The 27,135-nt window shown below is 50.2% G+C and overlaps 1 long non-coding RNA gene and 1 pseudogene across 3 annotated transcripts in view; one reads left to right on the plus strand and one right to left on the minus strand.

Annotated features, from left to right (window-relative positions):
- Positions 1–27,135, plus strand: part of LOC149343594 (uncharacterized) — a 239,145-nt gene that overhangs the window by 54,680 nt on the left and 157,330 nt on the right. The gene's annotated exons all lie outside the window — the stretch shown is intronic.
- Positions 1,833–16,850, minus strand: LOC149343595 (uncharacterized; annotated as a pseudogene).

Raw genomic sequence — 27,135 nt, forward strand, 5'->3', positions numbered from 1 at the left:
TTAGATCGGAGGAGGAAGGGTGAATTTGCCTTGCGGAGCCTACTCGACGAGGCGAGCGAGATAAAAATCTCGAGGAGGGAACGGAAGGAGAGGAGGCTCGCTACCAGAGTGGAATAGAGTATTTTCGACCAGAGGGGTGGTCCGCGGCCCTTTAAGCGGGGGATTCTGCACCGCATGAGAGTCATCGCTACCTCACACTGCCACATGCGGGATTTACATGCACGAACCTTCGATGGGTTCATGAGATGTTGGTAGTCAACGTTAGAGAGCAAGGGATCGTTGCAAAGGGTGATAATACACTGAAAGCGCTGAAAGCGATGCGTTGCCGGCATGTAACCGCCATTCTTTTCTTTCTTGCTCCAGTGTATGAGTTGAGATGGAAAACGCGAAAGTAGTTTTTAATCGCTGATTTCCGTGATGCTACATGCGCTAGGCCAATAATTTTCGTCGGACGATAATCGACAATACAGTGCATATCGGTATGTCGCTTTTCCTAACATTGGTAGTCGCTGCCTCACTGCTCCTTTAAGGAAGAGGTCTAATCAGTGAGACCCGAAAAGGTAGGCACAATTCAGAAGGGACGGTACCACGGAGCAGCTGCTCCACTGCAATAGAAAGCTTGCAGGAGGCAGTTTGCTGTTGAGGTGGTGGTTTGTTCTTGATATCTGGAAATGCCTATTTTTGAGCGTGATGAAGAGGCTAGATACTTGTGCGTAGGGCACACCATTTATACACCTGTACTACAAACATAGACGCGATAGTCAGCTTTGAACACAGCACATCAACGAGGAGAGAATTGGCCAGATTTAGAATGGCGAGCAGAAGTTTGTAGATGAGTAGGCGTTTTTGCATTTGCAGCTGGTAAGCGAATAACCAACTTACCGCCTGACAAGCTGAGACACCGCCTTGGAAAAGCTGTTAAATATCCATTTAACCACAATTGATCGCGCCTTTTTCACTGTTGCTATACAAGTGATGATTAGAGGGCGTGTTCGATATAAGCAACAGAAGAGGGAGTGCAAATGGCGTACGAATGGAGTTTCTGGACAAGCAGTGTTTGCATCCTCTCGGAAGCACCGCTTCTCTTGGATGATGTCTATCAAAGTTTGCTCGTGAGAACATTTGTGGCAACTGAAATCATCTGCTGAGTGGTCATGGTTGCAAAGGTAACAGGTGGGATTACCTCAGTCTCAGCTCTCGTATGAGTGGTCTTCGCCACAAACTCGGCACCGTGTCGCCGACTTTCAAGATCTGCCACGACGCCTTAACGGCCAGCCTTTACCACAGCGAGTGCGCCATGGGCGACCGTGGGGAAGAGTCGCCGGCGCGTAAATGTGGCAACGATGCTGGCGCGTGAGCCTGAGACGACAGAACACGTCGTGGTGCCACAGGCCGGAGAGCTACAGAGGCATCGGAGAAATTGCCCGAGGGATGAGGAGCCTGTCGGGACAGGACGCTGGCATATGTAAGCGGCGCAACCACTGCCTGCTGAGGGACCGGCGGCACGGCATCTGCGATCTGCAGGGCATCCGAGACCTCTGCCTGGATGGTGTGCTGAAAGGCTGGATGAAATGCTAGTGCACCGCTGGAGCCCCATGCACGAGCGCGAGTTGACACGTAATCTCTTCACGGATTAACCGTTTTACCTCCTGCATGAACTGCGGCTCTCCTGCGACGGCATCAGCGGACCGTACCTTGGCTTGTCGTATATCTAGAAGAGTGACGACGCGTTGCCTGCGGAGCTCCTCGTAGCTCTGGCACGAACTGATGACGGAGGCAAGTGTCCGGCTGTGTAGCAAGAAGCATTTGAAGCGCGTTTTCGTCGCTACCTTTCATAGTGTGCCTGATCTTATCGGCCTCAGACATTTTTGAGAGTTGACGCTCTTGCACAGGTCCACCACGTCTTCCACGTAGATGGTGAACGTCTCTCGCGGCTGCTGCGCCCTCACTCGCAAGCGCTGTTCAGCACGGAGCTTGCGCACACCAGGATGGCCAAATTCCGCGGTGAAAGTGGTCTTGAAAGCCGACCAGGTAGTGATGTCCGCTTCGTGGTTGCGGAACCAGAGTTTGGTGACGTCAGCGAGGTCGAAGATGACATTATTCAGCTGCAATGTGTCGTCCCAGCGTTATGTGTGCTTACCGCATCGTAGGACGCCAGCCAGTTCTCAACGTCATTGTCACCGATGCAGCTGAAGACAGCTGGGTCCCGCTGCCGCGCTATGCCAGCGCAGACAACCGGCGCAGGCGCGCAATCGGGGCGGGCAAGCGGACATGTAACATAGTACTTTTTCTATTTCGCGGCCATCAGCAGTTAGTGGAAAACACCTAGTACGTAATATATGGAAAGTTAGAAGCTGTTTAGTCGGATGTATTGCGGGCCGTTCTACAACTTCCTCATTGGAATTTTTCACCTGTCTTCATCTCTTTAGAAGTTGTTTCATTTACCTCGACTGATTATGGAATTAAGCATGATAAAAAATAGTGTGAATTACTCCATACACAAGCAAGCCACATGAATTTGGTGGCGTCGTCTTAGAGAGCAACGTAATATTTTTAAACCCTAGATAAAGTTAGATGCGACGCGCTGTATATACTTGGTGTTTCAGGGAAGACAAAAATTCTCAAAATTAACTTTTTGGGGTAAATATATGGCTTCTTCAGCCTATAGTATTACCAGTGTTGACGGACACTAGAAAGAGGTGTCTTGTTTAATTTTTAAAAAATACCTATCATAGGTGGGGAAGTAGTTGCAATTATAAATTTGTAGCCGGTTCTTACTAACAACCATATCGGCTTTAAGAATTTCTAAAAGGAGAGTAACCTTGGCGCTGTGCATCGACACTATTTGACTTCTTTGACTAGTTACGCGTGACTTGTTCGTCCGGGAAACACCGGGTATATATTCTTACAATACAGAAGGCGGTCGGAACACTTGGAGCCACACAACACAAGGAACACAAGGCACAGGCCGCCGCGATGGACTAGGCCACCGAGCACGCGCGAAGCGTACTCAACTTCTTCCACGTCGTTGCCGTTCGTTGGGTTCGTAGCACGCTCGCCGGGTGCAGAAGCACCATCGCGGTGCTGATTACAGACTGGCAGAGCAGGACCGTTGAGAAGGCTTGAGGTTCGAGGCATGCACGAAATCCGGCTGTGCGGGACAGAAAGTTGACTCAGGGAAGGCAGGTGTGATTCTGTAGGTGACGGTCGTGACTTGGCGCAGCGCACGATTCGTTCTAAAGTAGCGGGACAGAAGCGTTTCTCAGAGCCCGACGCGCCAAGAGGGCGCCCAGGAAGCGACGCGGTGGCGGCTGTTTTAGTGGTCTTGCTGAGAAGCTTAAGAAGCTTGCATGCGCTAGTGTGCAGGATGACGGGCATGGTCGGCACGAGCAATGGCTTCGCGGGTATATTGAAGAGGAGGAGGACCAGATGCACGAAGCACTGTGTCAAGAGGCAATTAATGCTCGCTGCCGTACAAGAGGTAAAACGGGGAGAAGCCAGCAATGCCGCGGGCGGCGGGAGGCATTGTATGTAAATGCCACGGTTGGGAGAGCTGTGTCCTTCTCGCGGTGGTCAGAGGAGACGTGCATGGCAAGCATATGGTTGAGGCGATCAGCGAGGCCGTTAATTTGCAGATAGTAAATGGCAGTTAACTTTTATTTAATTCAGCACGAAGGAAGAATGTCGGTTACAACTTGAGCAATTGGCGAGAGCGCCATGACCACAACAGCTCCCACAATTACATGACCACAACAGCTCCCTTGGCTAACTTCACGACCAGTGCAAATACTTCCTGATATGAGGTGCACCAGTTTTCTAGAAAGAGGCGAACTTGAGAGCGCATATCAACATATACCGCCACCTTTCCCGGAGGAGCAGCAGTGTGCACGCGACGGTCGTTAATTGAAGGAGATGGTATCCGTTAAAGCCCGAAACGGATCGCAAGGCATTCGTCTCTTGCAGTAGCGGGGTCCACACCTGGAGCTTGTTCACGAGAATTCAAAATTTAGCTATCCCAGCTTTGTGGAGAGGCCTCTGCAGCTTCACTGGAGCACATCACAACAACCAGTGCTCGCCATTTTCGATTAGGCATTGAAGCCTTGTATAATAAGTGATGTCAGATGAGATAACTGGTTTACTACAAATCGAAAGAGGGATGTTGTAATGATTATCCAGCAGAGTTGGAGAATACCTGGTAGAATCAGCGAACGACGCATGAGGGCTGGACATAGTCGATGGTGCGTGGAGTGGAATTCCGCTGTTGGTCTACGACCTGCAAGCAGTTCACGGTGTTTTCATATGTTAGAGACTTCTGCTAGAACGCGTGCAGTTTATTCGTCAACTTTACCATGTCCTCATGCAGGGGCTCTAGCATGCTGTGCTTGTGTGTGTAGCCTGAAGGCGACGGCCTTGCGCATATTACCACTGTAAGACTGTTGGAAAGGGGCTGCAAGTGGATTGGGCTCAAAAAGCTACCGGCCAGTCGTCATCCCAGTGGAGAGCTGCAAACCTCTGTGCATCGAGGCTCTATTTTGATGCGGAGGCAGTGCTTGTGGATCCCACGCTGAGCCTTTTCAGTTGCCTTGTGTTTTGTTGGGACAAGCTGGAGAGATGCCCTCTTAGTTGTCTGTCTTGAAAAGTCCACAGGGGTAAGGCGGTGGGCCTTGTGGCTTGGCCTCATCTTGCGTTGTAGAAGGGCATGTTCGGCGCATCAGGGCAAGTCTGAAACACCTGTAGCAGCAAAGAACGCTCGGTTTGTATGAGAGAGACCGCAGAATACAGCTATAGTAGTAAAGGCGTCCTAGAGGAGTTGGTAGGCCTTGAAGTGTAACTATGCAAGAGCGCCCCTTTCCAATATACTGCGCTTGGATACCGCGGTGGAAAAGACCGTATAGCTCACGCTGGAGAGCGGTCTGGTCTTCGGCAACGTTGACGGTGTAAACAACACAGCGTTGTAGCTCAGATCCTTCTACTAGGCACACGTGAACCTTCACCGAGATCGCGCTTATAACCGATACACACTTCAGCGCTAGCAGACGCTCGACAGCAGCCAAGGTCTGGAGCCACACAGCGATGGTATTAGATTTCGTTGTAGCCGTGAAGCCATGAAAACAATTGGTCCCAAGACACACGTCCTGGCTCAGCTGAAGAATGCTGTTCGGAATGTCTGTGAGGTTTTTGGTTGCCAGAGCTTTTATAGCCACTTTCTACAATATCGGTACCGAGGTCGGCAAACCTGGTTAACATTCGCTAGGCAGGAACGCTTGCCTCATGAGCTGCTTTTGGCCGAAGACGAATCCTGTGCAGTGTTTATTTATTATTTAATACTGCCAGCTGCCTTTTGGTGGCCAAGGCAGGAGTGGGGATGCAATTGCACAGTGCTTTGTCAACAGCAAACTATTATCGCCTGATGGACGCTTTTGAGAACCACGGGAAACTTGTGGCATGGATACAGGTACTGAAGACAGATCCACTTAAGAGCTCTATCCTAATGCAGCACGGTTGAAGCCTCATCCATAAGTGCAGGCTGAGTAGCCATTGCTGAGTTCCGCCCAGAGGGTAGATCGCTCGCGGGCTGAGGAGCATTTGGAGAAGGCGGGATGTGCGGGGCCGCTGATGGACCGGGAGCAGAAACTAGAAGACTCAGACTCAGTTGTCGAAATAGGTGCAGCAGAGGCCGTCTTGACGAGCGACGCCATCGAAACTACCTCCGGCAGCGCGTCACCGGAGGCCCTAGGCGTAGTCTTGGAGCCCAGTCCAGCTGCAGGGATGACTGAAGGACGTTTGCTAAATGCCATTGAGCAAGACGGCGCATGAGATTCGGGAGCTTTCTCCGACGGTGTGAAGTCAATTTTCTTGATATAGGAAACGTATTTACGCGAATAGCGACATTTTTCACTGAAGCGATGTGCAGTAACATTAGCAGGGACATTGTCTGCTGCCTTCCTCAGAAAGAAATGTGTGAAATACGGGCTTCTGCAGGTGATACACGGGTTAAGGCAAAGTAGACGCACTTATTTGAATGCACGCTGACGACTCGAACTTGGTGCAGTATCATCTAGAACAACATAAGTACCAAATGTAACAGTTGAGAAGCTTTTGTGAGAAGCTTGGGTGGCGGACATGTGTCCAACTCAGACTTGCTCTCCGCGATGCCTGCCAAAGTAGCAGTGCCAACTATTATAACGGCTTGCATCTGTTTTTTGCTGTCTCATATGTCAGAACGGTCGAGTTGGTGAGCTTGATCAGCTTAGCCAATTCTTTACCGTCAGCTGTAAGTACCTGGCGGTTAGTCATATCTGGCAGCATGGCTTCGAGCATGCTCTGCATACTGCGTCCGTAGACTAGGCGAAAACGAGTCAATGGTATTGTGCCTTGGGCGGGCGTATTTTATGCGATTGTTATATAAGGCTAAATCTCGTCCTAATTTTTATGGTGCACTTCTACGCACACGGGGAGCATGTCGACTATTGTTTTGTTTAGGCACTCGGTAAGACCATTAGAGTGCTTCTAGTCTTTGTTTCATTGAAAAACTTCTTAGTTGGCTTAGCTGGAAAACTTCGTTAAGAAGCCGCGCCTTAAATGCCTTGTCATGATCAGTGGTCACACGTGAAGGTGCCGTATGCCATACAACAATCTGGTTCTTGAAGAACTGCGCCACCTCAATGGACGTTCAGGGTAACATGCCAGAAAGTCGGTGGCCACGATAATCCACTTATTGCCGGCTGACGGCAGCGGAAAAGAGCCGACAAAGTCCATACTGATTTGGTCAAATGGTACCAGTGGTGGTTGAATAAGCTTATGGAAACCGGCTGGCTTGAAATGGTGGTGCCTTACGTCTCTTGAACTCGTGCAAATATCTAAGGTATCGATGGATGGTGGGATCAAGTTTGGGCTACCAGCACGCCTGGGGCACTCTTGATAGATTGCATGCAAAGCCCAAGCAATGCAGGTGGGCTCACTATGGCAAGGAAGAAGGATTTCGTCGCGGAGATCTGCACGGATGACCAGAAAATAGGCTCGGTCACTGTTGCCGTCACTTTTCTTGTAGAGTATTCTGTCATGCTTACAGAATGACAGGTTCTTAACGAACAGTTGGGGTACGGTAGAATCAAGGCTCTCCAGACGGTCGACCGCATGTTTGAAGTCTGAATCAGCGCAATTGCCGGGTTTTTAAGCCAAAGGTACTGATAATGCCTAGATATTGGCTGTCGTTGATCATATTGTCACGGGCGAAATCCACAGTTGCGCGCGACAGTGTGTCAGGATCTTCATGTTTCTGTCCAGATTTATAAACGGTGGAGTAATGAAATTCATGCATCCACCGTGCATGACTCTACCGTACAATTCATGACTCCACCGTGCAACACGTCCTTATGGGGCTCGGAGACTAGCCAGTCAACACAAAGAATAATGGTCAGTCTAAAGCTTCAATTTGCACCCGTAGAGGCGGGGTGGAAATTTCAGCAAATTGTGCAAGAACTGAGCGGTCATGCAGACGTTGGCGTAGCTCGGTGAATGCCTCTTTCTGCTTGGTAGGCCAAACGAATGGGACGCCATGACATGCCAGACGCTTGAGTTTCGGCAAACTACAAATTATCAGTAATAAAACGGGGACTGTAAGTACAAAGCCCAAAACAACACCGGACTGCTTTCTTCGTGGTAGGAATGTAAAAGTCGATGACAGCGGTTGTTTTGTTAGGAATGGGTCGGACGCCGGCAGCGGTAATCACATGAAATAAATCTGCTGCGCGGAGAGCATCCAGTACTATTCGCAGCATTTTAAGATTTTGGTCAGATGCTTCTGAAAATACGACGCCGCCTTCCAAACAAACCGAACTGGTTTGCCATTTCATGCCAGCAAGTATGCTGCCCATCATACGGTGGAATGCTGCAGGCGCTGAACACAGCCCGGAAGGCAACAGCTTCAATTCATACGAGCCATCGGGTTTTAAAAAGGGAGTTTTAAAACAATAGCATTAAATGCCCCGTTTCCTAGAAAATAGGGCGTCGGCGTTGTGAGCGAGAAATCACGAGCATGACTGGCAAGTGGTGCCCAAAGAGCAACCTATGAGACTGGTGTACCCTCTACGTCACGTTACCTTGCGACTTCACCACGACCTGCCCACCGGATAGTGAGCAAACTTGCCCACCATGACCGGCGGCCGTTACATTAATGATTTGTCGTTTGGGAAAAGCAACCTGGGCAGCTCAAGGTCCACCTCTCGTAGAACCTGTCCTCGCAGGACAGTGACGCATCGTTTAATTGCTGCACCACTATGCCAGGAGGGGTATGAGGGCTCCCACGGATCTATGAATATAAAGTGTAGAATGACCTGCTGCTGATATGAGAACTGAACACTGAGCTGGGATCATTTGTTCATGCTTCCGTGACGTCAGCAGGCATCGTCAGCTGCGACTGCGATAGTGGATCTCGTGGTCATGTGACGCGAGTGTATAAAAGCTGAGTGCGATAATGAAGTGGGCTTCTTTCATCGCCTGGGTACACGGTGTATGGACTGCTTCCTCGGACAGCGCTCAGGCGCGCGTTAGGCTACGCCCCCCGGCTTAACACGACAATCACAGTGTAGCATCGTACCCTTAAGGCAGAGTTTAATGTTCCCTTCTCGCGGCCTCGCTCGCCGCCCTCCATCTGCCAGTAACTGCTTTTTAGATCGATAATGGAAAAAAAGTTGCTGTTTAGAAGCCGGTCCAGTAAGTTGTCGGTATAGAGGGCAGTGAATATACAGCCCCCGTGAAAAGTATGCAGCACAAGGGGTTTCCTTCTGAGGCCTGCAGCATGTCTCGTTATGCATCCTCAGCTACCGTAATTTATCCAAAAGAGGAATGGATTCGCGTTCTCAGTCCTCCCACGCTTTGGACTGCTAGATGTGCTAAGGAGCCCCGCTTAACAGCTTAGATACGAACCTCTTGGGCTGTGTAATTTTGACGGGGGCTGTGCGTTCCTTTGTGTGATGCCACCCAGTTTCCTGTAATCATCGCATAAGGAGAGCGTGGCACTCATGGCGCAAGCCTCTAATGGCTCATACTCGCGGCCATGACTCTGTCCGTCCGTCCGTTACATCTCAAGTGAGTCATAACTAGACATTACTAATCACAACTCATGGCTAACTTGTTATTAACCAGTCATGAACCAGTGATGACTAATTAGTCATTAATCAGTCATCAACTAATTAGTCAGCACTAGTTATTAACCAATCGTGACTCGTTAGTCATGGGTCCACTAGGTAGTCATGACTAGCTAAACCAAGTGGCCCCATACCCGCCACGTGTGTGCTTACGGTTGTCGTCTCTTTGGTGGCTTACTGCTCATGGGCTAAGGTGGCGCGCACAGCTCTCTCGCCAGAGGGGTTGGAGCAGTCGGATGAGGCGGATGACTCCCAAGAGCTCTCCCGATTTTCCGGAGGCGCGTGATTGCGCTGGCAAGCTTAAATGCAAGCCTAGAGAGTACCAGCAGAGTGGCGTGGAAAGGATTTCGCTTTCTGATCGTCAAAGTGCCCCCTGAATTTTTTTTAAACAGCACCATCGGCGATGACCACGGTCTTTTACACGGCTGATAAATGTTTCCATTGATGCTTTCGTTTTGACAGAGATTAACATTTCACATAACCATTCGCAGCAGTTTTTGATTTTGGAAGACACTAACTTTTTCTTTACTCGTGACTCTGGGCTAGGGGGCGGTATATGCAATTTTTGTTAAGGACAACAGGGTTTCGACGACTACTTCTACGTCTTTCACCACTGCGGAATCAATAGCTGTCTGCATTCGCAAGGTACTTTTTGAAATTGCTATGGTTGCTATTTATCGTCCTCCGAAGCAAAATATTGCCTATTTGATTGAAAAGCTGAGCGAGACTAACTTTGCACAGGGTCGTATTTGCATAATTGGCGACTTCAACATTGACCTTCTAAAAAGTAAAAAATTGACAGAGGCTTAGCTTGGTTAAGACAGGAAATTGCGAAAGCAATACTTGCTTGGCTATGCCTTGGTTTGGCTGGTGGTTGGGCCTTGATGGTGCTTTTCAGTAAAGCTTATATTTAGCTAAGGTTTCGGCTATTTGTTTTACATGGCATCACTTTTTAGACTATACAATTGATTCACTCTGGACACATTGTTTTACTCTGTTTTCACTGTATTCAACCCAATGAAGACGCTTTGGTGGTCGGTGAAGAAGTGGCTTTTAGTTTGTACATTGCTTATTGTATATTCAACAGAATGTCTATACATGACTAGATCCAGACTGCTTCCCCATTTACTGGTAGACTTCGGCTGTAACGGACACAACTGTAGGTGGTAGTTCAGGTCGAGGGCCTCGATGAACTGAGAGTCTCTTCTAGGGTCATTGTTAAAGTCACCGGTGCAGACAAGCATTCGTTTGTCGGTTCGTTTCGGCAGGCCGTTGGCGAGGATGCTGACTGGAACGTCGTCTCCTGTTAGGGGTGAGATATAAACACCGGCGACAACTAAGTGTTACAGGTTCTATTTACAAATACTATTTACAAGGCAGGTCGAGAAGAGCCTGGTGCGCTGGCGGCAGGATACTGGACTTTCTCTTCTTCTTCCAGCCGCCGCACGTCTTCTTTGTTCCTCAGAGCCCATGCGCAGCACGTGACATCTCCCCGTTCGCAGACGAAGCCCTCTGGGCCAGTCAATCAATCGGGGCACCGAGAGTGGAATGGCTCCAGCCGTGCGACATGCACGACCTGGGTTGTCCTTGAGCGGCGTCCTTGCGTTGATTGGGGAGAGATGACATAGTTGAGGTCATTGAGGCGAGCAACAACGATGAACGGGCCTGTGTAGTGGGATAGCAGCTTTTCTGATAAACCACGCTTGCGTAGGGGCGTTCACAACCATGCAACGTCACCGGGCAGGTAGGAGACATCCTTGCGCCGGCGGTCATTACGCTGCTTAGAGCGATGCTGTGATGCCATGGTGCGTATCCGGGCAATCCGACGGGCTTCTTCAGCGCGACATAGAGTGTTGGCAATAGAAGGCTCGGTGTCGAGAGAGAAAGGTAAGATGCTGTCGAGGGAGCTTCGAGGCGGACGGGCATAAAGAAGGAAGAATGGGCTGTTACCAGTTATTTCATGCCTCGACGTCTTATAGGCGTATTTAATGAAGGGAAGCACGTCGTCCCAGTTCTTATGGCGGGAATCGACATACATGGCCAGCATGGTCGTCAGTGTCCGATTGGTACGTTCAACCAGTCCATTAGTCTGGGGGTGGTACGGCGTCGAGTGGCGAAAATGGCATGAACTAAGACGCAGAAGCTCTTCCACAACGTCTGCCGTAAACTGGCGACCGCGGTCACTGATAACTCGAGGAGGTCCATGCCGGAGGATGACAGCACGAAGAAGGAAGAGCGAGACCTCAGCAGCGGTGGCGCAAGGTAGGGCGGCGGTCTCACAGTAACGGGTGAGGTGATCAACGCACACTATAATCCAGCGGTTACCGTTGGACGAGCGGGGAAACGGGCCGAGCAGATCGAGTCCAACTTGTTCATATGGCGTGCTTGGAGGTGGCACAGGATGCAGGCGTCCAGGCGAAGAAGTCGTGGGAAGCTTGAACCGCTGACACTGCACGCAGGTGGCCACGTAGCGCTGAACCATGTGACGCATTTGTGGCCAGTAAAAACGTTCTTTGATGCGGTTAAGGGTCCTGGCAAACCCCAAGTGCCCAGCCGTGACGTCATCGTGCATTGCCTGCAGAACAGAGGAGTACAGAGTAGCCGGAACGACGAGGAGAAAGCGCGCACCTCCAGGCGAGTAATTCGTTCTATAGAGTAAACCGCCGCGAATGCAGAAAGGGCTTGCGGATGTCGGGTCACGGGCTTCGGCAAAAAGCGGCGCCAAGTGCTGATCCTTGCGTTGTTCCGTCTGGAAAGTGCCAAGATCTGGAAACTCTTCGGAAACGGCAGCGAGATAGTCGTCGAAGTTTTCATCATCGGAAGTAGTAACCGTGAGCGGCAGCCGCGAGAGGCAATCTGCGTCGGCGTGTTGGCGGCCACTTTTGTAAGACACTTTGAAGTTAAACTCTTGGAGGCGTAACGCCCAGCGGGCCAACCGACCGCAGGGGTCGCGTACGAAACCGTTGTACGCCGAAAACAACGGCGAGACACTCTTGCTCTGTTACAGTGTAGTTGCGTTCCGACTTGCTGAGGGTGCGACTTGCATAAGCGACAACGTGTTGATTGCCCTCATGGCGTTGGATAAGCACAGCACCCACGCCAATGCAGCTGGCGTCAGTGTGGAGTTCAGTCGGTGCTGTCGGGCATAATGGGCCGCGAGGTGAGGAGAAACTTGAGCTGCCGAAACGCGGAGTCGCATTCGGGAGTCCAGTGGAAAGGGGTGTCTTTCTGCAGGAGACTTGTAAGCGGGTAGGCTAAATCAGAAAACTTGGGAACGAAACGCCGAAAATATGAGCAAAGTCCTAGGAAACTCCTGAGCTCTTTCACTGATTTGGGTTCTTTGACACTGCTTACAGCTTCAACCTTCTGCGGGTCGGGTCTGACGCCATCCTTGTCAACGAGATGACCAAGCACAGTAATTTGGCGTTCACCGAAGCGACACTTCTTCGAGTTCAGCACGAGGCCCGCTCTCTCTATGCAGTCTAGGACAATGGCTAAGCGGCTGTTATGTTCGGCGAAGGTCCTACCAAAAATAACAACATCGTCCAGATAACACATGCAAACTTGCCACTTCAGGCCACGTAAAAGCGTATCCATAAATTGTTCAAAAGTGGCAGGAGCGTTGCAAAGGCCGAAAGGCATAACATTAAATTCATACCCGTCAGGTGTCACGAATGCTGTCTTCTCTTTGTCTTGCGGGTGCATCGTGATCTGCCAGTACCCGGACCGTAGATCCACCGAGGAAAAGTAGGAGGCTGAGTGGAGGCAGTCAATGGCATCATCAACGCGCGGGAGCGGGTAAACATCCTTCTTTGTGACAGTGTTAAGCCGGCGGTAGTCGACACAAAATCGCCAAGTGCCATCTTTTTTTTTGACAAGGATCACTGGAGCAGCCCACGGGCTTGAAGACTCCTGAATATGCCGCGGTGCAACATGTCACGGACTTGTTCATCGATTATCTGACGTTCGGAAGGCGAGACGCGGTATGGCTTCTGTCGAATCGGCTGTGCAGATCCAGTATTGATCATGTGATGGGTACGGGAAGCTGGAATCGGCGGTGGTTGGTCGCGACCGAAGTCAAACACGTCCGCATGCTTCATAAGAACAGCCACTAGTACCTGGCTGTCGCTAGTGGGTAGGGATTTGTTGACCATGGCTAGGAATTGAGAGTCGCTCAGATCGCGGCGTCTAGTTGGACGAGACACGTTGTCAGTGATCGCGGCAACTGGTACAGAAAAACGTTCTTCAAAGCCAGCAAGTTTTAAACCACATGGCGATACTGCAGGTTCGTTGGAATGATTGACAGTCCTCTGCAATGCCCTTGAGGAGATTACCAACGCGATCTTCGTCGGACATACTGGGATTAACGACTTTGCACAGCTTCAAGACCTCTTCTATGTAAGTCGTGCAGGTCTCTCCAGGCACTTGCGCTCTCTGAAGCAAAGACTGCTCAGCGCATTTTCGTTTGGCAATGGTATCCCCGAAGCAGCTGCGGAGCTCTTCCATGAAGCGGTCCCAACTCGTTATTGATGCCTCATGGTTTTCGAACCAAGTTAGCGCGGTGCCATCGAGAAAGAAGACGACATTGGCGAGCTGAAGAGTGGCATCCCAGCCGTTGTATTTGCTCACCCGCTTGTAATTGGTGAGCTAATCATTCACGTCTTCGCCAGCTTTCCCGGAAAACGTCCGCGGCTCACGGTAGTGCTGCCAAGCGGGCGTTGCTGCGCCGGTCGGACGTGCGTCGGCTTCCTTGGGCATTTGCACGGGCAACGGTGGCAATCCGGCGATTCTTCGGCTGTAGCGGTTGCGAGAGGGGTCCGTGGTGATCGACCCAGCACCTCCACCACACTGTTGGGGGTTCTATTTACAAATACTATTTACAAGGCAGGTCGAGAAGAGCCTGGTGCGCAGGCGGCAGGATACTTGACTTTCTCTTCTTCTTCCAGCCGCCGCACGTCTTCTTTGTTCCTCAGAGCCCATGCGCAGCACGTGACATAAGTTTAAAGCATTTAGTTGTACACACAATGATTCTCGTTGTTCTGTCGGTACAGCAGGTTGGCGTACGTATATGGCTACTCTAGCATTCCTAGTTTGGCCGTCTCGCCTGGCTGTACCGACAAAGTTAAAGCCCGGTGCAGGAGGAATGTTTGTCTCTGAGCACCCGGTTTCAGTAAAGACTAAGACATGGGCAGACCTTAAAAGAGTGTCCATGGATATATCCTGTATATGAGCAGCAAGTCATCTTATATTCAATGTGACAACCGTAACCTCACTGTTCGACACAAGTTGTTCACATCGGTTATAGGCAGTGTCCAGGTTGTGTTTCTCTAAACGTTCAAACTCCGCACGCAGTGACTTATCTGGGTTGGCTCCAATGTGTGTGAACTGGTGACACGCCTGCTTTTTAGTAAGATACAACCCGTCCAAACTCGCAGCTCTACTCAAAGCTACGTAGACAAGTATCTGTGGGTGGCTTGATGCGTATTCATAGACGACAGCATCAAAGGCTCCTCCTCCTTGCAATTTGTGAATGGTCATGGCACTGGAAGGTATCAAAGGGAATTGAGTGCGCTTAACCGACATGTGCTTAACCAACTTTCTCTTCCATTGGAATGGCACAGACACTAAATGTATGGGTATCCACTGGTTGATATGGTGGCCATACCCTCGCTGAGCAAGTTTCGCCTTAGCTATGAGACCAACTCCAGGCGGGCAGCACAACCAAACTCTGCATGGTTCCTCCCGAGCATCATATTCGATATGCTTCAATGTCCCCACCATGCCGTTGACTAATCCATCTGCAATGTCTATATTCCGTATGAGCATATACGGTTTCTCTAGACATAAGACGACCATCGAATGCAGGTTGCCCGTTTCGACTCGACTGAAGGTCTCCATTGAATTTCTGATGCAGGGAGTGTCAGGAAGGCCGTAGGTTTCCCTAACTGTCTTATCATCGCAAATAGCTCTGCTTTCTGCGTGTGCCAGTATTGTATAATATTGGGTACACCTTTCATGAATCCCATATCTCTCTAGATTGAATTGACGACTTTGTCTGGATTTTCAACATCTGCCCTGGTTAGTACACCAATGTCTCCCATATTGCGGAACATGACGTTCAGATTATCGCACACACGATGTCGGATTACCTTCATTGCCTTGTACAAGACATGCATAGGTAAGGCGCCCCTCCTATCACTTCTACTCTCAGATGTAGCCATGGTAAAGACCGTAGGTCTTTCTTCTTGTTTGGTGTACCTTGCAAGCCCAAGATATATTTGTGGGAACGACAGTTCATCGGCATGTGTATCGTAGAGGATTCTAATCGGCTTCTTGCCTTCTCCGGGGGCAATCGTCAGAGTGAAGTCCTCATCAAAGACCATGGTATGCTGATCTAATGTTAATGCAAGTGCTTCTGTCATGGGATCACTTACATCTACATCCCCACATTCCTCCAACTCAAACTCATTGTCTTAGATTGCATCAATCATCCTGTTTAGCTTGACTGTGTCAATCTTGACGTCATAGTGCCTATACAATATGGAGTCTTGCAGTACCTCTACTCATGGCAGTAACTGTTCACGTGATACTTCATCTGCTAGGTGGATGGTTTTCGCAAAAAGGCGTCTCTTAATGTTCACAAAGATTAGTTGTTGGTCGTCGGCATCTCTCGGTAGTAGCTTTAACATTTAATCAGTATTTACCGGCACATTGACTATTGGCCCTCTGATGCCGCACTGACCATTTCTCCAATTCATGAGTCTACGGATCTGCACAAATGGTATGCGTGGAGACAGTAATCGCTCGGCTACTGGGTTCAATTGCGGTAACCCTTCTGGCATGGGCGGATATTTATAACCATTCGACACACTGAATAGTGGGATCCTTTCTTCTCTAAGACTGCCTTTACACGTGTTACACACCACTGCACTCGCTAGCTTATGCTCGTCCCATTCCGGATAAGCCTTTTCCAAAGTAGAGAACATGAGTTCGCTTACCGGAGTAAGTTTGTCCTTATGCCATAATCGTTTGCACACAGAACACACATAGCCAAACGGACTGTTCGTGAAACCTCTATGAAATTCACGTGTTGCTGAGCCGAACTCCTTGACTCGTCTGGAATATTCTTCACCTCACTGAAGCAGAATGTCCCCTTCTGGTTGAACCACATCAGCCTTGGCAAGTGATTTCTCCCGTCTTTTCTTCAAACGTTGCGCTTTATCTTCAGGAGTTTCTTCAGGTGTACGCTTTCTCCTTGTCTTGTTATACTTTGCTTTTCTAGCAGCATCCTTCACTCTTTGCTTCCAAAGGCGTTCCTCTCTCTGCTCGGGCGTTTCTTCAGCGCGTCGTTTTCTCCTGAACGCGTCGTTTTCTCTTGTTCAGGTTGTAGCGTTCCTCACTATTCACCGAACATATCGACACTGTCTCTTAAGCATTTAGAACATCCGTGACACCTGTCATCGTACTAATGGTTGTTTCCAAGTCCACAGTATCGTCAGCATTGTGAGCCTCCATGATAGTTGTCGGCGAACTCGTAGATGCCTCCAAATCAAGGGATGTTGACCGCATTCGCCTCGCTGCGTAATACTCACGGCGTTTGGCTAACCGCTGTTCCCGTTCTTCATCCGTTTCTTCAGCGCGCCGCCGTTTCTTATCTGCAGCACATCGTTGCAACGTCGCCTTGTACACGTCGTCCGACATGGCGTGGTGGATGCACTAGAACGACTGTGACAAGCCGAGCTGTGGCCCTGTTTAATTGCGATAGCAATACTGCGCTAGGATTTGAGCCTTCAGCGGCGTCCCGGAGGCTCCACGTTTGAGCTTTAGCTTGACCTCTAATGTGGCGTTCATTGATGCGCTCTGACATAGACAGCGTTGTAGACTGCGTTGATTTGGAGGAAAGGAAAAGCGCCTTACCAACTCTGTGGTTTACTGGACACCTCAATAGCACTTTAAGCTAAGTCCGGCGTTCAATGATGCGCTCTGACACTGCGTTTATTTGGAGGAAAGGAAAGGCGCCTTACCAACTCTGTGGTTTAGTGGACACCTCAGTACTAGACGCGCTAACGCCAGTCCTAGCGGCGTTACAGTAGCAGGAACAATGGCTCCCCCAGCATTAACATTTCAAAAGCAGCTGAGGCAAGCCTCTATGTTTCAATGGAATGCCCGCGGACTTCAGCCCCGAATTTCAGATATTCGGCAGTATGTTTACGTAAACAATTTCCCCATCCTTATCATTTGTGAGCCTAATGTGCCGAAGATATTACGACTGTCAGGTTACGAGGCGTTTGCATCTCCGACGCACCGAGGGAACAGTAAAGTCATCATCTACATTCGGCGTGATGTTACATATGTGCTTCATCCAGTTCCCCCTAATAACGACAACCAGTACGTTTGTCTAACAGTGAAGAGGCGTAATCTCACATTTACGCTTGTCGGGGCGTATATGTCTCCATCAAGTCGATTTGACGCCGCACGACTGAGTGACCTGATCGCGGTTACACCCGGCCCTTGTATCGCCATGGGTGACTTCAACGCTCACCACACCATGTGGGGAGGCGTTAGAATGAACATTAGGGGACGGAAACTTGTGTCCTTCGCTTCTGACCATGATCTTCAGTGTTTAAATGACGGCTCCCCAACTTATATTCGAGGGACAACTTACAGCAGCTGCCTTGACTTGGCGTTCGTTTCTCGATGCCTTATCAGCAATGTACGGTGGTTTTCGGATATTGAAACCCGCGGCAGTGACCATATTCCTACATATCTGACCATTACTGGCCTTTCCACATGCACCTCTGCCACACGCATGCGACGCATCGATTGGTCAGTGTTTCAAGCACTTATGGAAGATGCATCCAGAGAAGGTTCATTCGCAAGTTTTGAAGGGAAAGTTAAGGAGGCCATGGAGAACGCGACACGGTTATTCACCCCAATTAAAAAAAAGTACACGGAATTCGATATGGAATTGCAGCGCCTGCGATCACTGCGGCGTAGGGCCGAGCGTAGGTACCGACGCACCAAGTCGGGCCTTGACCTCAGAGATGCGAGGCGTATGCAAAAGAAAATTCAGCGCAGAATTCAAGCAGTACAGGCACAACGTTGGAGGTCATTCTGTGAAACGCTTGATCCACGGAAACCGTTGTCACGCATCTGGAATCTAGTTCGTGGCCTTCGAACATCCCCACACCAGCTGCACCCTTACAAGTCTCTTGCACTCTTCCAACGACACAATATAACGCTACTTGCAAACAATGCGGCGAGATAGCCGGATATGATCACATTTTATGGAGCTGCAAAAAGGCGCCGCCACCGGCGGACCTACTACCAGTCCCTTCTCTAGAGCGGTGGGAGGCTATACTGGCCAGCTCAGACCCGTTGACGCAAGTCCGGGCCACTGAGTGGGCTCACAAGGTCGCCAAGAGCCATGGGCTCGAAGCCACCTAGTATAATGCCCACTAGGGCTCAGTGCTGACAATAAACGTTTTCCAATCCAATCCAACGACGTGGCGAGGTCGAGGTAGCTGAGGATTTCTGCGCTAGGGTAGCAGGACCATCTGGCCCATCTGCGACGCTGCATTGCAGCGATGTTCCTGCTTCTCGGGATTCTCGGATGGACCTTCCCTTCTCCGTGGAAGAACTTGACGCCGCGCTGGCTTGTTGCAGACGATCATCATCGCCGGGACCCGACGGTGTGCCATACACTGCACTTGCAAACCTTGGACAAGAAGCTAGGCGTGTCCTTCTGGAGCATTACAACAAATCTTGGAATGAGGGCACAGTCCCAGACGATTGGAAGTCCAGTCGTCTAGTTCCGCTCCTGAAACCAGGGAAATCGCCTCTTGACCTGACATCATACCGTCCAATTGCGCTGGCTAGTTGTGTTGGCAAAGTACTGGAAAGGATGGTACTTACACGCATTGAGTGGTACCTGGAGCGCTACCGCATATATCCGGATATAATGTCCGGGTTTCGACGTGGACGCTCTTCAATCGACAACGTGGTCGACCTAGTGTCATCCGTCCAGCGCCAAAAACATTTGAAGCGCTTGACCGCGGCATTGTTCCTGGATGTAAAGGGCGCATACGACAATATAACCCACCAGGATATTTTGGACGCTCTGGAAGCTGCCGAGCTTGGTGGCCGCGTATTCTGCTGGATACGTAGTTATTTATCCAACAGATCTCTCTTTGTGCAGACAGAGGAAGGCCCAACATCTTCTCATTTCACTTCCCGTGGAGTCCCGCAGGGTGGAGTGCTCAGCCCAACGCTGTTCAACCTTACACTTGTCGGGCTTGTCGATATACTACCACAGTCGGTGCAACTCTCAATATATGCGGATGACATCTGCATCTGGGCATCCGGAGTTACGCGCCCACAAGTTCGAGCGAGACTTCAAAAGGCGTCAGGTATTCTTGCGGCCTACCTTCGCCAGCAAGGCCTACAGATTTCAACCGAAAAGTGCTCGCTGGTTGCCTTTACACGAAAGAACATGTCTCCTTATACCGTATGCATAAACGGCACAGCAATACCCTACGTAAAGAGCCATCGGTTTCTGGGAGTAATCATCGACCGAAATCTATCATGGACCCCTCATATCTCATACATGAAAAAGAGACTGACAGCGATTTCTCACGTTCTCGCCTTTCTTGGGGGAAAGTCGTGGGGAGCGTCTGTGCGGTCGATGATGCAGCTCTACAACGCCTTATTCATGGCATTTCTTCGCTACAGCCTCCCTGTACTTGTAAATATTCGAAAAACAAACATACGAAGTCTGCAAAGCGCTCAAGCTCAAGCTCTCCGGACTTGCCTAGGATTGCCGAAATGTGCCTCTACGGCCGCATCTGTACCTATCGCCCAGGAGCATCCAATCCCTACCTACTTAACAGTTGACGCACTGCGGGCACATTTCCGGCACATTTCCCGGGTTCCCTCTCACCATCTTGCCAGTCTTCCTATTACCAGCCCGCGCACATCGTTTACAGATATCATTGACGCACATCCCGCCATTCTGCCGTCCCAGTTTACACCTGCCTCTAGACCGTCCTCGCCACTTTGGAGCCTGCACAATCCCCGTGTGCTTCTTTCGATACCTGGCATCAGGAAGAAGATAGACTTATCACCGACAGAACTACAACAAGTCACCCTTGAATATTTACATGAGCACCGTGCAAACCGGGTGCACGTTTACACCGACGGCTCAGTGAACCCTATCTCTTCTTCTGGCTCCGTCCTAATACCCGCAAGCACTACAGAAATTAGAGTTAGGACAGGTCACCGCACTTCTTCGACGGGTGCAGAACTCACCGCTCTTCGTGTCGCCATTGAATACATCAGTCAGCAGCGCCCTCAGCGGTGGTCTATTTTCACCGATTCGAAAGCTGCCCTCCAAGGCTTACAAGCTGCTCTTCGCCGTGGAGCCCATGAACAACTGGTCGCAGAAATTCGACAGCTACATCACTCTGCCATCAACAAAGGACATGACATTATCTACCAATGGCTACCGGGGCACAGCGGCATAGCAGGTAATCACCGCGCGGATGAGGTCGCGCGAACTTCTCACGACGACGGCGATTTTGTGTCGATCCCCATTTCAAGATCGGATGCAGCGAGCAGGCTTCGCGCACTTGCGCGGGACCTCACGCTTGCCGCGTGGAATTCGGACCAATTTTGCAATTCCCGCTTACAATCCTTGGACCCTGATCTGAAGCTCCGGCTACCATCAGGCCTACCACGACGAGAAGAAACGTTGCTGTGTCGCCTCTGGCTTGGCGTAGCGTTCACCAACCACTTCTCATTCTTAATCGGTATGGCTGATAGTCCGGCATGTTCCATCTGCGGGCATGACGAGACCATAACCCACATTCTTTGTGGCTGCCCTGCCTACACCACCGAAAGGCAGTCTCTCAGCCGCGCGCTGGAGCGCCTAGATACACGCCCTTTAACTGAAATGAAGATTCTCGGCCACTGGCCGCGGCGGTCGTCGGCGGAGAAGGCCTGCAAGGCACTGCTCCGCTTCTTGAGAACTTCTGGCCTGCACGATAGGCTGTGACTTTAACGAACAGTGACGTTTTATAGTGACTTCAATTTTCCGTTACTCTCCTTTCTCTTTCTTTTTTATCCCCTCACCCCCTTCCCCCCGTGTAGGGTAGCAAACCGATTATTATTTCGGTTAACCTCCCTGCCTTTCCTCTTCTATATCCTCCTCCTCCTCAGTATAAGACTTTAAGCTAATTCCGGCGTTCATTGATGCGCTCTGACATAGACAGCGTTGTAGACTGCTTTGATTTGGAGGAAAGGAAAGGCGCCTTACCAACTGTGTGGTTTAGTGGACACCTCAATAGCACTTTAAGCTAATTCCGGCGTTCCGTGCAGCACTCAGGCTTTCGCCTTTCACTACTGTAGACGCTAAACTTGCTCGTAATTTGCTTTCACAACCTTCCGGGCTTAACCAAGCTAAGCCTCTGCCAATTTTTATTCTCTCAGTTTGTCGTCATCACAGCGAGCTCCTCCTAGCGGCATCGGCGCGCAGCTGCTGCGCGGCGTGGCGTGGTGGATCCGCTAGGACAATCGCGACGAGACGAGTTGGGGCCCTATCTCTCTCGGTCTGGCGTGACGTCATAACAGCGGTCATGCTAAAGGTCGATCGTGGATCCGCCAGGACGACCCTGAAGGCTCAAACTGTGAGCAGTATTGCTTTCACAATAAAAACAATTGGTTGTCGACTAAATAAACACTCTTGCCCATGCAGGCATTGATGCCACAATGACCTTCCCACGTGCGTTGAAACATTTGTTAGTAAATTTGTATCTTCATGTCTTGACCACGTGAACGTTCGCCTTAAACACAATGAATTCAGTACTGTAAGAAGAAAAAGAGGCCGACTCCGCAGTGCCGCACTTCGTCGTCATCGCTGGCCGTTCGAGCGCGAGTCTCGTGCTGGAGCTGCTTCCTTCGGCTGGTTGTGCTGTCCTGTAACGACCCCACCGCTGCGTGCGTTGGTCTCCGTGACCCCTTAATAAATCCTGTGTTCACTCGGGCGATGCAGAGAGCTGTGGGCCAGAGATGCTGTGCGGTGGTGGTACGTAGCGACAAACCTCAAAGAAGCGTCGTCATCTTGCGAAGAGAGCGGCAGAGATTTTGGCTGACAACAGATACGGCGGCACCAGCGTCTATAAGAAGAGCAAGCGTGGAAATACCTTCCACGATAACGTCAATAACGTTCGCAGGGAAAAGATGACTTTGACGGTCGGCGGAGTACGCAGTTCGTGCCTCGGGAACTGCGGCGGTTAGTTTCCCTGCTCGGCTGAGGGAAATCGGCGGCGCATGGGCGAAATGGAGCGGCGACGGGGTGAAGGTGAGCGACGAGACGAGGATGCCTGGTGGTCAGAAGGTTCAGGTGGCGGCCCAGGCGGAACACGAAGTAGGGGGCCGATAGGACATTCCAGTATATTCTGGCACCGACAGTGACATGCGGCGTCGACAATGGTAAGCGACGTGTCCGGGAATGCCGCTAGCAATGCATATTGAGCGGTTGTCCGATGTGCGCCATGGAGAAGCAGGCGGCGCAACTGTACGAATAGTGAGTGGCGAGCGCATCATGGCCGAACGATACGCATACACCGTGGCAGGTGCTGGGCGAGCCACAACTTCGGCACAGGTGCGAGGCGCTGCCACAACAGGGTGCGGCGCGGATAACTCAGCGGCGCAGCACTGGGGGCAGGTGGAGTTAAGGCAGCCTCAGAAAGCGCCATCTGGGCAGTAACAGGAGGTGGAGAATGGCCGGAGGTAAGAGCTTCCGAGACCTGTCGCTGTATTTCATTTCTGAGCTGCGGCGCCAAAAAGATGTTGGTTCAGGTAGAGAGGGTAGGAGAGACAGCTGGCGGGCAACCTCCTCGCGGAAAAATTTCTTGATTTCGGCGTGGAGTTATGAGGAGTCGGGCTGCGCGGCCAGTCCAGCGAGCGACGCGTCAGAAGGGTGGCGAACCAGAACGCGTTGCCTCCGTAGCTCGTCGAAGCTTTGGCAAAGTTCCTATACCATTGCGATGGTGGTCGGACTCTCAGTCACGAGCATGTTGAAGGCGCCATCATCGATGCCCTTCATGACGTGGCGAATTTTATGTTCCTCCATCATAGACGGGTTGACTCGTTTATATAAATCAACGATGTCCTCAATGTAACTGGTGAAGCTTTCACCTGTCTTCTGCGCTGGCGAACGGAGACGCTGTTCTGCTCGAAGTTTGCGAATCACAGGGCGGCCGAATACTTCGGCAAACGTAGTTTTGAACGTGGACCAGGTGGTGATGACGGACTCGTGATTCCGATACCATAGGCTGGCGACGTAAGTAAGGTAAAAAATACGACGTTAAGTTTCAGAGCGTCGTGCCACTTGTTATGCCGGCTCACCCGTTCGTAGGCTCACAACCAATCCTCCACATCTTGGTCGCAGCTGCTACTAATGATAGCAGGGTCGCGTTGACGTAAGGGGTCAGAACAGGTGGTAGGTGGAAGCAGGTCGCAGGAAGCAGGGTCGGGGGCTGCTGGCTTGGCTCCGCATGGGAACGGACACCGTGCGACTGCGGAGTTCGAGGGCGACGTCGGGGGTTAAGATGTTGCAACCTCCACCAAGTGAGCAGTGGCTTTATTAAGGGTCACGGAGACCAACGCACGCAGCGGTCGGGTCGTAGCAGGATGGCAGAACCAGCGGAAGGAAGCAGCTCCGGCACGAGACTCGCGCCCGAGCCACCAGCGATGACGACGAAGTGCGGCACTGCGGAGTCGTCCTCTTCTTACAGCACATTTATCGTACAACAAAAAATGTCGCACCATTTCTTCGCTGGTTGTGGTGTTTTTCCACAAGCGGGGATAAGGGCTATGAAGCAAGATAAATTGGACACAATCGAGGCCGTTGACAGACTTCGACATGGCACCGCAATCGACAAGTACGACTGGGATCTGTTCCTAACTCACACCTCTGAAAGTTATCTTTACGATTCATTTGTTGAAACTTCCACACAAATGCTAGAGTCCAGTAATAAAACTATAATCATCAAGCAATGCAAGACTGGTTTCCATGGATTAACAACGACGTTATATCGGCTATTGCAGAAAGGCAGATGGCTTGGTCCCAATGTAGGCGCTCGTCTACGCACACTCAATTGAGGGCACTTTACAGGTCTGCCCGCAACAGGGAAAATGCACTACTCCGATCAAAAAGACGTCAATATTTCCAGGCAAGGTTTGTAGCGTCGAAAAGGGAGCCACCTAGGTCCTTGGATTTTGTTAATTGCTTACTTGGCTGTGCACCAAAGTACGTAGCTGATTCCATTTGCAACAACTTTAGGATGTCATCTCTGACACTTGCTGATGAGTTCAATGCTTTTTTTTTCGGCTGCTGGTCTGGCTGCGCATGCAGAAGTACGCGGTCTGCTATCTCTCAGCATGCTATAGGTGCTTGAATTTGCATTTATACCACCTTGCAGTCAAGACGATCTACGTTGCATTCTTTCTGGCTTTAGCAGACGAAAGCATCCAGGGTGAGACGGTATCTCAGTCGATACACTTATCAAATTTTGAACGAATAAAGCATGTTCTGCTCGCGATTATCAATGGCATAATTCGCACCCAAATAGTACCTGAGGGCCTGAAGAAGCTGACGGTTATCCCTATCTATAAGAATGAAATAAAAAATAAACTTGAAAATTATCGTGGTATTTGAATCCTGCTATGCATTGCGCTCGTTTTAGAAAAACACATTTCGACGGTGATGATAAGGTTTCTTGAAGCACATGATGGGTTCTTTGGGAAGCATTTCTGGTTTATTAAGGGTCGTGGTACGCAGAACGCGCTTGATGAACTGAGTGATCTTCTATACAACCGCATTGAAGAAATTGAGTTTCCTTGCGCTTTACATTTGGATGTGTCCAAGGCGTTTGACTCTGTTGATCATAATGTGTTGTCAGATAAACTGCACAATTATTGGTTTAGAGGCTTTTTTCTGTCTGTTGTAAATTATCTGTTCAATCATTCACAGGTCGTTGTATTAGGTAAATATAGAAGTGGCCTGCAGCAGATTAAATCTGGTGTTCCTCGAGGATCTATACTTGCACCTATTTTGTTTAATTTATATGTCAATGATTTGAGCTCTTCTGCAAACTGTGCCGTGTTTTTCAATACGCTGATGATATGCTCTTAGTTGCTAGGCACCACGACTATAAGATAGCATTATCTTTTATTCAACATGACAGCGAATTAGTTTTGAATGGGTCAGCAAAACCAAATGTTAACAATAAAAAGACAAAATTAGTATTTTTTCATAACTATCTAAAAGGGAATTCCTAATGATGTGTCAATTCGTGTGCCCCAACCAAATTGGTTTCATTGCAAAAGTCCATCCCTCATACCTATGTCCAGGGTCAAATACTTAGGAGTATTCTTCGATTCCAACATCTCTTGGAACACCCATTTGTCTTTTGTCTGTTCTTAGCTACGGAAAGTTTGCGTGTTTGCTGCACCCTGTTAAGACCCTTTGCTCTATGTATGTACGCAAGCAAAAATTATAAGCCTGAGCCTACATTGTGTTACGCTTTGGTATTTGCTTTTTTTTCTGCTCTGCCTTTTGGCGGAAGACGGTCAACAGCATACTGAAATCCACCCTTAAATAAAAAATCATGGTAGGTCACGAGATGAAGATTATAGCGCTTATAAACTTTTACATATGCCTGACTTTTCTCATCTATTTTCTGAAACAGTAGTTTTTGAACACACCGGGACAAATGATTTTTGTTCGCCATATTGTAACAGTTGTTACACTGAAAGGGAACTGCAGGGTCTGAACGAGGGCACCGAGAGCTGAACAAGGGAAAGGGGACACCAGAAATACGGACCTACGCTTCAGCGTCGTCTACTGCTACCGATTGCGCTCTCTTTCTTCTACCTATAATCCACGTGTCACTTCCCCCTCCTCTGGAGCATCGCCTCGATGCGGTGTTACCGTCAGACAGAAGGGCGGGGAGAAAAAGCGTTCAAGAGTTACACCACGAGTCGGACATCACGGAATAGACTACATGCAGTCTGAAAGTCAGTGGGGGGTCGCTCGTAGTATGGCTTCATTCCCACCACAGGCGCAACGTCGCTGCGCTTGCTGTTATGCGATGAACGAGCTGGCGAGGCTGGTGGAACTAAGTACCTTACGTCGCTGTGGCGGCGTACAGCAAGCTAAGGACCGAAGTAGCTGCGCATTCACTTTTCGGACAGCCCGCGGCGACGAACGGCCGTCCAGACCCACACATAGTCGCCTGGGTTGTAGGTACGTAGCTGCGTCCAAGGTTGTAGCGGTCAGCATCGAGCTGCTGCTGACGGTGAAGGCGGTGTCTGGCCAGTTGGCGCGCTTCTTGTGCGCGCTGAACATAAGTGGCGACGTCGGCGTCAAGTTCACTCTCTCTGTCAGGGGGGGTCCACGGGCAGCATAGCATCCAGGGGGGTGGTAACCTGTCGACCGGAGACTAATCCGAACGGAGTGAACCGCGTCGTTTCTTGCTGCGCGGTATTATACGCGAACGTTGCGTATAGAAGAATTTGGTCCCATGTTTTGTGCTTGATATCAACCTACATAGAAAGCATGTCGGTTAAGGTCCTCTTGAGGCGTTCCACCAAGCCATTTGTCTGCGTGTGGTAAGCCGTTGTGCGTCTGTGGCTAGTGTGCGTTAGCTTGAGCAAAGCCTGAGTGAAGCGGTCCGTAAATGCAGCTCCATGGTCGGTAATGATAACTGCAGGAGCGCCATGACGCAGGACGTTGTTGTGGACAAAGAATTCGGCGACTTCAGCAGCAGTACCGTTTGGAAGTGACGTGGTCTCAGCGTACCGTGTCAAATAATTTGTCGCGACCACAAACCGCTCGTCCACCTCGATCAGCCAATGTTCGCTTTTCAGATCTAAGGAAGAGAAGAACCTGGTGTCTCGGAGTCGGTCAAGCGCGTCATCGATA

The sequence above is a fragment of the Amblyomma mixtum genome, chromosome 5, assembly GCF_055824585.1.
Source record: "Amblyomma mixtum isolate Tamu chromosome 5, ASM5582458v1, whole genome shotgun sequence".
Lineage (NCBI taxonomy): Eukaryota > Metazoa > Arthropoda > Arachnida > Ixodida > Ixodidae > Amblyomma > Amblyomma mixtum.